Source organism: Salmo salar, chromosome 05, assembly GCF_965601325.2.
Source record: "Salmo salar chromosome 05, fSalSal1, whole genome shotgun sequence".
NCBI classification, from domain to species: domain Eukaryota; kingdom Metazoa; phylum Chordata; class Actinopteri; order Salmoniformes; family Salmonidae; genus Salmo; species Salmo salar.
The window spans coordinates 55,001,912-55,013,396 of NC_138295.1; positions in this window are offsets into that span (position 1 = coordinate 55,001,912).

The window sequence follows — 11,485 nt, forward strand, 5'->3', positions numbered from 1 at the left end:
GGTCCAGGCTGTAGCTACATATAATGACACCGAGGTCTGGACCTCTGGAATTTTTTCGAATTAGAATTAATAATAATTGGGGTCTCAACTTGCTGTTGAGAGTTATAGTAGAATTCACAAGGTGCAATTTCGAAACTTCGTGGTGCATCAGCAGTTTTCCTCTTGTTATATGCCACTCACTGACAGTCACTCAATTAGCCCATATCAATAAAATAAAATGTAGATTGGTAAATTAGTATAGTTAGTCTAGCCAGCTACCTAAACTTGAAGTAATCATGTTCAAATTACCGACCGGGCACGAAGGGCACGTCCCCAGGTGCCCTGACCTCCAGAGGGCCCACATTGTTTTTGTTAGTCACTCTCACTCAGATATCATATTAAGGGCTGGATTCAACCAGTATCGCCGAAGTATCGCAGAAAATCTGCGTTAAAATGTTAAGGTAATATCCAACAGAGCTGACCGATTGAGCTCTCCGCAACTGCGGGAACATTGCCTTAACATGGCATAAGTCATTAGTCTGGCTGACACCTAACTCAAAGTCCTCCTGACTTCAGAGTCTGGAAAGGCTCTTTTGATGTTGTCAGCAGGATGTGTCGATAATGAAAGGGGCTGTGCTTCTATACTGATTGGTGCACCCCTGTGTCTTCCTCACTCAAATACCCACATGGACAGCCACTGAGGGGCACCCCCTTCCAATACAACTGTTGGATTTTCAAATCCAAACAATGTGAGGTCTCAACCCCTCTGAAAAACCTGAAACAACCAATCAAAGCTCAGCCAGAAATAAGCAAAACTCTGCCTGAATACTGCATATACAACGGCCTCCTGTCCATACCAGTGTCAGCTCTCCCTCGCCAGGCTAATACATCATCATCAAATGTGTAGAATTGCAGGAAATTAGCCTTAAAATTGCAAAAATGTCTCCCCACCCCACAGACCTCACTAAAACTCAGACCCTGGCTACGGCCCTGGGAAGGGACTGCAGAGATTTTTGAGAGAGGTGTTTTCTATCTTCCCTTGTTTCCAGTTGAGAGGACAAGATTCTAAAGACAGGTAGGCCTAAATTCCATTTCAAATAGGTAAACTGCTTAGCCTAAATCGAATTTGAATTAGGTCTGTCTTCAATACACTTTCCATTTAAAATTGCATTGCATTTTTATTAAGCTATTACATTGATGAGATTATAAAGCCATAACTTACATTGCTGGACAACACTTCTAAATGATAATGCTGACCTGGAGTGGGAGGAGTCTCTAATATCCATTCGGGCATGCTGATTGGTTGAAAGACCTTTTTTTACAATGATGATGATAATGAAGTTGATGATGATGATGGTAGTGGAGGTGGGGATAATTAGGATTAGGGATGAAGAATGTGATGGTGATGTCGTGATGATGATTATTGCATTGCACTATAAACAAATTATGATTATCCCCATTGCACTATAAACAAAACATATTATTTTCACACCCTTCAGTTATGGTTTGGGCTATTCCTCAGCATTGCGGTCGCATCCCTGCGTTCACCACTTCTGCCATGAGTGCATGGATTAGATGAAGGGGCTTGGCTCAAGTTCCAGTCCACAGTGTAAATCAGTATATTTGCTACTTTTGCTAGCTTTTCTATTCCAATGCTATTTTATTTTTAGTTTTTGGGATAGCTTACTGTGTAGTAGACCTAGAGGTCACAATCAATGAAATGAATATATCTTAATATAGCAATTCAGCTAAACTCCATCCAATATAAGCAACTACTTCAGAATATTAACAAATAGGCTTAAGCTATATGATGGAGTGGCCCAAAGGTCAGTATATCAAAAACAAATACTGCTTGAACTTCAATAAGCACTTCCCATCAAATTCCGCCCAGAAATTAATCTAATTCCAACCTCATAACTTGACCTTTAACCTTCAATAATTTACATGGCAGTACACAGGTCATTATTTTAATCTGCAATGTGCCCACGTGAACTAAAAAATAAACAATCACAGACAAAATTGCCACCTTTCAACCCCTTTATTGGTGAAATTTTGGCATAATTTCAAGATGATGTCAAAAGGAGTTAGATGGGCATGACACAGGTGAAACAGACAGAGGGGAAAGTTTTTTCTCATCTATGGTCTGAACCCAAGCTAGGGGGATGTTACGTTAGCTTTACTGGGGGGGAGGAGAGCCTTGGTCTGGTCAACCACGTTCTGGAAGACCTGCTCCATCTGGTCCTGGAAGTCATCAGCCAGAGGCTTGAACTGGGCCTGCATCTTGTCGACCAGGGCCATTAACTGGGCCTGCAGGTTGTCGGCCAGAAGACTGAACTAGGCCTGGATGTTGTCAGTAATGGGGTGGAAGTGGACCTGCTTCTCGAGTTCACTGATGAAGGGCTTCTTCTGCTCCTGGATCTTCTCAGCATGCTCCTGGATCTTGTCGGTCAGAGGCTTGATCGGAGCCTTACCCTCTGCCATGTAACCCGTATGGGGAGAGTGACACACTTAGTGAGCCATTTTCCAAAAGCTGTAGGCCCATGGAGCAAGCTAGCTTTATAGCGGACTCTATGGTACTGATGTGAAAACTGACATGTTGATTAAAATGTAATATCCCTGTTGAGTACAATGCTATGAATAAATAAAATGAATAGCAATATAATTTGAATGAGTAATCTATTTAGAATGACTTGATATCTTACTGTGGCTGATACAAGTTAACTGAAATTCCAATTCAATAATTGAAAAAGGGCATCTATTGTCAATGAGTTCTCAATAAACTGAAAAGAAGACACTATTTATGCCAAACGTTATAGAATTTTGGGACATTAAATTGAAATCACTTCCTGAATTCACTGAGTTTAATTTGAATTGACCCCAACCCTGGTGTAAACCCTCTTCTAAAGAGCTAGGGCTCTATTAAATCTGTAACAATGAAGCATTACAGAGTCCGCGACAGAAATGTAAAGGTAATTTCAGATGAATGTAGTCTGGTAAAGCGAGAACATTGCCTTTAAATTTCAATCACGCTGTAAAGCTGAACTTCCGCGATGCGGATTGAATAGAGCCCTTAGTCTTTATTACACAGCCATTGAACACACATTTCTCAGAAAAAGACTGATAGTAACACGACTAACAACGCCTTTTCTACTTTTCAGACTGGACATTCTCTTAGAACAGTAATGGAGAGTGGGGTAAGCTGAGCCAAAGGGGTAAGTTGAGCCATCTTTGTTTCTAGGAAACCATACACAAAATGTATATTTTGAACAAGCATTTAGGAACAGGTCATAATTTCATGGAGTCTGCGAAGGAAGAGGTTTCATGATGCTTGTATCTAAACCAAAGTAGATAATTGTAAGATTGTTCTATACATCAGTTGGGGTCTCCAATATGAGCTCCTAAACCTAGCATACAAGTGCATCCTTGTATCTGTGTAGGCTAATGTAGTCAAAGTGTTTGCCTTGGGGTAAGTTGAGCCAATGGCAATGGGGTAACTTGAGCCAATGGTTGAGCCAATGGCAAGTTGAGCAAATTGAAGTTTTCTTCACAGGAATAATGCAAAGTATTATTGCTGGGATATTAGGTAACAACAGGACCTGATCTAAGCAAAATGTTTTTTTTAAGGTACAAATGATGAAAATAAAAAAAGTGACTGTGATTGTGTTGAATTGTATTTGGGAAATGAAGATAGACGTGGTTTTGAAAAGGTAGTGGTAATATTTCATTCAGTACAGATTTTTGTAGGTGGCTTAACTTAGGCTGTCCTGAGTCTCAATACCCGGGGTAAGTTGTGCCAAGAGACTACTTTTATTGGACAAGCTATTTTTTCTGAACTGTAATGTTTACATCAATTCTGATGATTTCCAGGGATACACTTTATCCTGAAATATATGTAGATATCTTTGTTAGAAAGAATACTATGAATCAAATCAAATCAAATGTTATTGGTCACATACACATGGTTAGCAGATGTTAATGCGAGTGTAGCAAAATGCTTGTGCTTCTAGTTCAGACAGTGCAATAATATCTAACAAGTAATCTAACAAATCCCCAACAACTACCTAATACACACAAACCTAAAGGGGTGAATGAGAATATGTACATATAAGTACATGGATGAGCGATAGCCGAGCAGCATAGGCAAGGTGCCAAAGATGGTATAAAATACAGTATATACATATGATGTGAGTAATGTAAGATATGTAAACATGATTAAAGTGGCATTATTTAAAGTGGCATTGTTTAAAGTGACTAGTGATCCATTTATTAAAGCGGCCAGTGATTGGGTCTCAATGTAGGCAGCAGCCTTTCTGAGTTAGTGATTGCTGTTTAGCAGTCTGATGGCCTTGAGATAGAAGCTGTTTTTCAGTCTCTCTGTCCCAGCTTTGATGCACCTGTTCTGACCTCGCCTTCCGGATGGTAGCGGTGTGAACAGGCAGTGGCTCGGGTGGTTGTTGTCCTTGATGATCTTTTTGGCCTTCCTGTGACATCGGGTGCTGTAGGTGTCATAGAGTACAGGTAGTTTGTCCCCGGTGATGCGTTGTGCAGATCACACCACCCTTTGGAGAGCCTTGCGGTTAAGGGCGGTGCAGTAGCTGTACAGCCTGACAGGATGCTCTTTTTCCCTTGATGGAGGGATACTGAATGTAAAGAATGTCTCAACCTACCCCACTTTCCCCTAATATCTGGCTATCAGCCATTGCCTCACTACACCAAACTAATGTTACAGTACCTGGCAGAAACACGGAAGGCCTCAGAACGGTAGTTCTAATATTTCTTAGTAATACTCCTTGAATTACTATTTGATGTATGGTCTAATGATAAATGTTACTCACACTACACATAACATATTATGCGGAGGTTCTATTTTTTTCATCTCTGGCTAAGATAGACTTGATAAATTAAAGCTTGGACTATGATTGCTATAGACAGCTCGTAAGTCCCATAAGTCTAAACCTTTTACTGCAGTGGGCTAAATCAGGGACACACAGAGTGTTTCTTGGTAGTCATTAACAAATTTACTTTGAAACAAAAGCATGCACCTCACACACATGGTTATGGGCTAAAACAAAAGAAGAACTGTGTACCATGTCAGATACAGTTGAAGTTGGAAGTTTACATATACTTAGGTTAGAGTCATTAAAACTCATTTTTCAACCACTCCACAAATTTCTTGTTAACAAATTATTGTTTGGCAAGTCGGTTAGGACGTCTGCTTTGTGCATGACACAAGTACCTTTTCCAACAATTGTTTACAGACAGATTATTTCACTTATAATCCACTGTATTACAATTTCACTGGGTTAGAAGTTTACATACACTAATTTGACTATGCCTTTATACAGCTTGGAAAATTCCAGGAAATTATGTCATGGCTTTAGAAGCTTCTGATAGGCGAATTGACATCATTTGAGTCAATTGGAGGTGTACCATCATACCGCTCAGGAAGGAGACGCGTTCTGTCTCCTAGAGATGAATGTACTTTGGAGGATAAAGTGGGAGGCTTGCAAGCCGAAGAACACCATCCCAACCGTGAAGCACGGGGGTGGCAGCATCATGTTGTGGGGGTGCTTTGCTGCAGGAGGGACTGGTGCACTTCACAACATAGATGGCATCATGAGGATGGAAAATTATGTGGATATTTTGAAGCAACATCTCAAGACATCAGTCAGGAAGTTAAAACTTGTTCGCAAATGGATCTTCCAAATTAACAATGACCCCAAGCATACTTCGAAAGTTGTGGCAAAATGGCTTAACTTGTTATGGATAGGGGGCAGTATTTCCACGGCCGGATAAAAAACGTACCCGATTTAATCTGGTTATTACTCCTGCCCAGAAACTAGAATATGCATATAATTAGTAGCTTTGGATAGAAAACACTCCAAAGTTTCTAAAACTGTTTGAATGGTGTCTGTGAGTATAACAGAACTCAAATGGCAGGCCAAAACCTGAGAAGATTCTGTACAGGAAGTACCCTGTCTGACCATTTCTTGGCCTTCTTTGTCATCTCTATCCAAAACAGAGGATCTCTGCTGTAACGTGACATTTTCTAAGGCTCCCATAGGCTCTCAGAAGGCGCCAGAACGTTGAATGATGACTCTGCAGTCTCTGGCTGAAAAACAGTAGCGCATTTGGATAGTGGTCGATCTGAGAACAATGAGACGGGTGCGCGCGTGCATGTGAAGAGGCCATTTTACATTTTCATTCTTTGAACGAAAACAACGACTCCCGGTCGGAATATTATCGCTATTCTACGAGAAAAATCACATAAAAATTGATTTTAAACAGCGTTTGACATGCTTCGAAGTACGGTAATGGAATATTTAGAATTTTTTTGTCACGAAACGCGCCGGCGCGTCACCCTTTGTTACCCTTTGGATATCTTGAATGCATGAACAAAACGCCGCTATTTGGATATAACTATGGATTATTTGGAACCAAACCAACATTTGTTGTTGAAGTAGAAGTCCTGGGAGTGCATTCTGACGAAGAACAGCAAAGGTAATCCAATTTTTCTTATAGTAAATCTGAGTTTGGTGAGTACCAAACTTGGTGGGTGTCAAAATAGCTAGCCTGTGATGGCTGGGCTATCTACTCAGAATATTGCAAAATGTGCTTTCACCGAAAAGCTATTTTAAAATCGGACACCGCGATTGCATAAAGGAGTTCTGTATCTATAATTCTTAAAATAATTGTTATGTTTTTTGTGAACGTTTATCGTGAGTAATTTAGTAAATTCACCGGAAGTGTTCGGTGGGAATGCTAGTTCTGAACGTCACATGCTAATGTAAAAAGCTGGTTTTTGATATAAATATGAACTTGATTGAACAAAACATGCATGTATTGTATAACATAATGTCCTAGGAGTGTCATCTGATGAAGATCGTCAAAGGTTAGTGCTGCATTTAGTTGTGGTTTTGGTTTTTGTGACATTATATGCTAGCTTGAAAAAATGGATGTCCGATTATTTGGCTGGGTACTCTCCTGACATAATCTAATGTTTTGCTTTCGTTGTAAAGCCTTTTTGAAATCGGACAGTGTGGTTAGATAAAGGAGCGTCTTGTCTTTAAAATGGTGTAAAATAGTCATATGTTTGAAAAATTGAAGTTTTCGGTATTTTCGAGGAGTTTGTATTTCACGCCACGCCCTATCATTGGATATTGGAGCGGTGTTCCGCTAGCGGAACGTCTAGATGTAAGAGGTTTTAAGGGCAACAAAGTCAAGGTATTGGAGTGGCCATCACAAAGCCCTGACCTCAATCTCATAGAAAATTTGTGGGCAGAACAGAAACAGCGTGTGCGAGCAGGGAGGCCTACAAACCTGACTCAGTTACACCAGCTCAGTCAGGAGAAATGGGCCAAAATTCACCCAATTTGTCATGGGAAGCTTGTGGAAGGCTACCCGAAATGTTTTCCCCAAGTTGAACAATTTAAAGGCAATGCTACCAAATACTGTCACGGTTGTCGTCGGTGAAGGAGGACCAAAACGCAGCAGGTATGTGCAGGCTCATCTTGATGTTTATTTGCTTTCAAAATGAACGTACAAAAATAACAAAACACGAACAATCAACAAAAACAGTCTGGTAAGGCACAAGGCGAAACACAGAACAATCTCCCACAAAATACAAGACAAACACACCCAACTAATATAGGACTTCCAATCAAAGGCAACACCAAACAGCTGCCTTCAATTGGAAGTCCAACCCCAATTAACTCAACATAGAACCAGACACACTAGACTAAACATAGAAATACCTAAACATAAACCAAAACCCGGAAATACTAAATCAAACACCCCTTTTAACAAACACACCACCCCGAACCACATAAAACGAATACCCTCTGCCACGTCCTGACCAAACTACAATACTAATTAACCCTTATACTGGCCAGGACATGACAAATACTAATTGAGTGTATGTAAACTTCTGACCCACTGGGAATTGTGATGAAAGAAATAAAAGCTGAAATAAACCATTATCTATACTATTATTCTGACATTTCACATTCTTAAAATAAAGTGGTGATCCTAACTGACCTAGGACAGGGAATTTTTACTAGGATTAAAGGTCAGGAGTGTATTTGGCTAAGGAGTATGTAAACTGCTGACTTCAATTGTGTATCGTTGAAATGTATTCAATATTGAGTTTACATCCCAATGTTACACTTTATATACATCACAGAAGACTGAAATATAACAAAACTGTTTACCATAGAAACACTGGATTTTCGGCATTTAAAAACAATTCATGTTTATTAATTATGAAATATTAAACATTTTAATAATATTCCACCCATGAGGGCTCTTGGTCATTTGACTGCAGGAAAGGGCTACTTAATAGTCACGTAATGGTTATCTTATAATACATGGGAATTGCATTGTTTTATGGTTGTAGTGGTGATGGCCTTTCAGCTGTCAGACTGTTGTTATTGAATTTGCAATGTTTCTAGGCATTTTTTCAATGATGTTGACTAGCGTTTACTGTAACTACAATTCAATGAGAGGGTATGTCAGTACATTACAGAACATTAAATTAGATGAAATAGTATGGCAATTAAACTGGAAATATATGAACGTTATTCAGTACAATTTTCACGGTCCAATGTTGATCATCGAAGACACTGAGGTATTTATTTTCATTTAATAAGGCCTTAAATGCTTAATGTATAACGAATGTCATACCATATAAAGGGTGGCAGAATGGTCATGCCACAATTCGCAATGTACCAAATGTGCAGACCAGTTATATCATCACCCTTACTGTATATAGTGACATTTGCTTGTAAATGATTCGTGAAGCATCTACGTAGGGCTTCATCAAGCTGAATAAGTTATTGTGTGACTAAATGTGAGTCAATTGCTATTTTTCTCTCCATCTGACATGTTATCAATCTCAGTAGTAGTAATCGAGTTGAGTTGAGAGTAGAGGTTTTTCACAGCAAATCTTCCCAGCAGACAATTTCTGGTTACCTTCTTATTCCCAGAACATTAGCAGTTTTGAGAATGTTAAAATGACAACGTTTGACAGAGGTTCCCAGGGATGATCCCATGACATAGCTATAACGTTTTCTCCATTAATGTCTCTAATGTTGTAGTTGTTATTGTTTGCTGGTTATGACTCATTCCGATTATACAACTGTGAAGAAAAACATGAAAAAAAAACAATGAATGAGACAAAGAGGAGTTTCAAAACGCTAAGATGAGGAAACTCCAATCAGGATGGACCACACAGAGAACCACAACACTGTGTGGGAAAAGTTTCTGACTAGCACACCGAGAGGATCTGAACATCGTAGAAAGGGTAAAACTGCAATTTGTGGTTCAGCGACCGATTTCGGAAAACACCACTTAAAAAGTAATTACAACCACAGTGGCGCACACGCTCTATTCCTCCCCAATGTAACTGGTTAACCCCTTCATATTGTTCACTGAACCACAGACGATTCTATAGACTAGCATAATAGGCAAATTTGCAATTGAGACACAAACCATACATCTCTGGAGTTCCATTGTTTCCTTGGAAAAACAAACCATGGCCCTGTTTGAATACTTTAGAAATGCATCCTTCCTTCCTCGTTTCCTGGAGCTAAACACAGATCTATAAGTGATTGGATAGGTGGAAGTAAGGTTACCACCCTATTAGTTTCACCAATGCAACCAAGTCAGATCTGTGATTACTTCAAGGAAGATAGGAAGGAATGTACAATTTTTTTCTTTTTTTTTGGGGGGGGGGGGACTTATTCTAAAATTGATAAAATAAAAAAATCCTCAGCAATCTACACACAATACCCCATAATGACAAAGTGAAAAAAGGGTTTTTAGAAAAATAAAGTATTCAGACCCTTTGCTATAAGACTCAAAATTTAGCTCAGGTGCTTCTTGTTTCCATTGATCACCTTTGAGATAATTCTACAACTTGATTGGAGTCCACCTGTGGTAAATTCAATTGATTGGACATGATTTGGAAAGGCACACACCTGTCTATATAAGGTCCCACAGTTGACAGTGTCAGAGCAAAAACCAAGCCATGAGGTTGAAGGAATTGTCCGTAGAGCTCCGAGACAGTATTGTGTTGAGGCACAGATCTGGGGAAGGGTACCAAACATTTCTGCAGCATTGACGGTCCCCAAAAACATAGTAGCCTCCATCATTGTTAAATAGAAGAAGTTTGGAACCACCAAGACTCTTCCTAGACCTGGCTGCCCAGCCAAACTGAGCAATCGGGGGAGAAGGGCCTTGGTCAGGGAGGTGACCAAGAACCCGATGGTCACATCTGTGGAGACGGGAGAACCTTCCAGAAGGACAACCATCTCTGCAGCACCCCACCAATCAGGCCTTTATGGTAGAGTGGCCAGATGGAGGCCACTCCTCAGTAAAAGGCACATGACAACTCACTTGGAGTTTGCCAAAAGGCACCTAACGGACTCTCAGACCATGAGAAACAAGATTCTCTGGTCTGATGAAACCAAGATTGGAAGTAACAAAATGGCTCAGATTTTATTAGATTTTGATTGAATTATTTGGCCTGAATGGCAAGCATCGCGACTGGAGGAAACCTGGCAACATCCCCACGGTGAAGCATGTTGGTGGCAGCATCATGTTGTGGGAATGTTTTGACACTCTAATGTACTTGTCCTCTTGCTCAGTTGTGCACCGGGGCCTCCCACTCCTCTTTCTTTTCTGGTTAGAGTCAGTTTGCGCTGTTCTGTGAAGGGAGTAGTACACAGCGTTATACGAAATCTTCAGTTTCTTAGCAATTTCTCGCATGGAATAGCCTTCATTTCTCAGAACAAGAATAGACTGACGAGTTTCAGAAGAAAGTTCTTTGTTTCTGGCCATTTTGAGCCTGTAATCGAACCCACAAATGCCAATGCTCCAGATACTCAACTAGTCTAAAGAAGGCCAGTTGTATTGCTTCTTTAATCAGAACAACAGTTTTCAGCTGTACTAACATCATTTCAAAAGGGTTTTCTAATGATCAATTAGCCTTTTAAAATGATGAACTTGGATTAGCTAACACAACGTGCCATTGGAACACAGGAGTGATGGTTGCTGATAATGGGCCTCTGTACGCCTATCTAGATATTCCATAAAAAATCTGCCATTTCCAGCTACAATAGTCATTAACAACATTAACAATGTCTACACTGTATTTCTGATCAATTTGATGTTATTTTAATGGACAAAACATTTGCTTTTCTTTCAAAAACAAGGACATTTCTAAGTGACCCCAAACTTTTGAACGGTAGTGTGTGTATATATATATATATATATATACATCTTTTTTTCCTGTATTATTTTCCTCTAACCCTACCACCCCTCCCTTAATTGGAGTAAAATAATGAAAAACAACACTTAGGCTTCTACTTCCAGCTTATACATACTATATACATTTTACGGAAACAATCTATTTTCCGATAGTTATATTTTGTTCGTTTTTAGTCCTATTCTTCCTCTACCCTCAACCTCTCCCATCTATTTCTAATGTTTGACATTTTACATATAT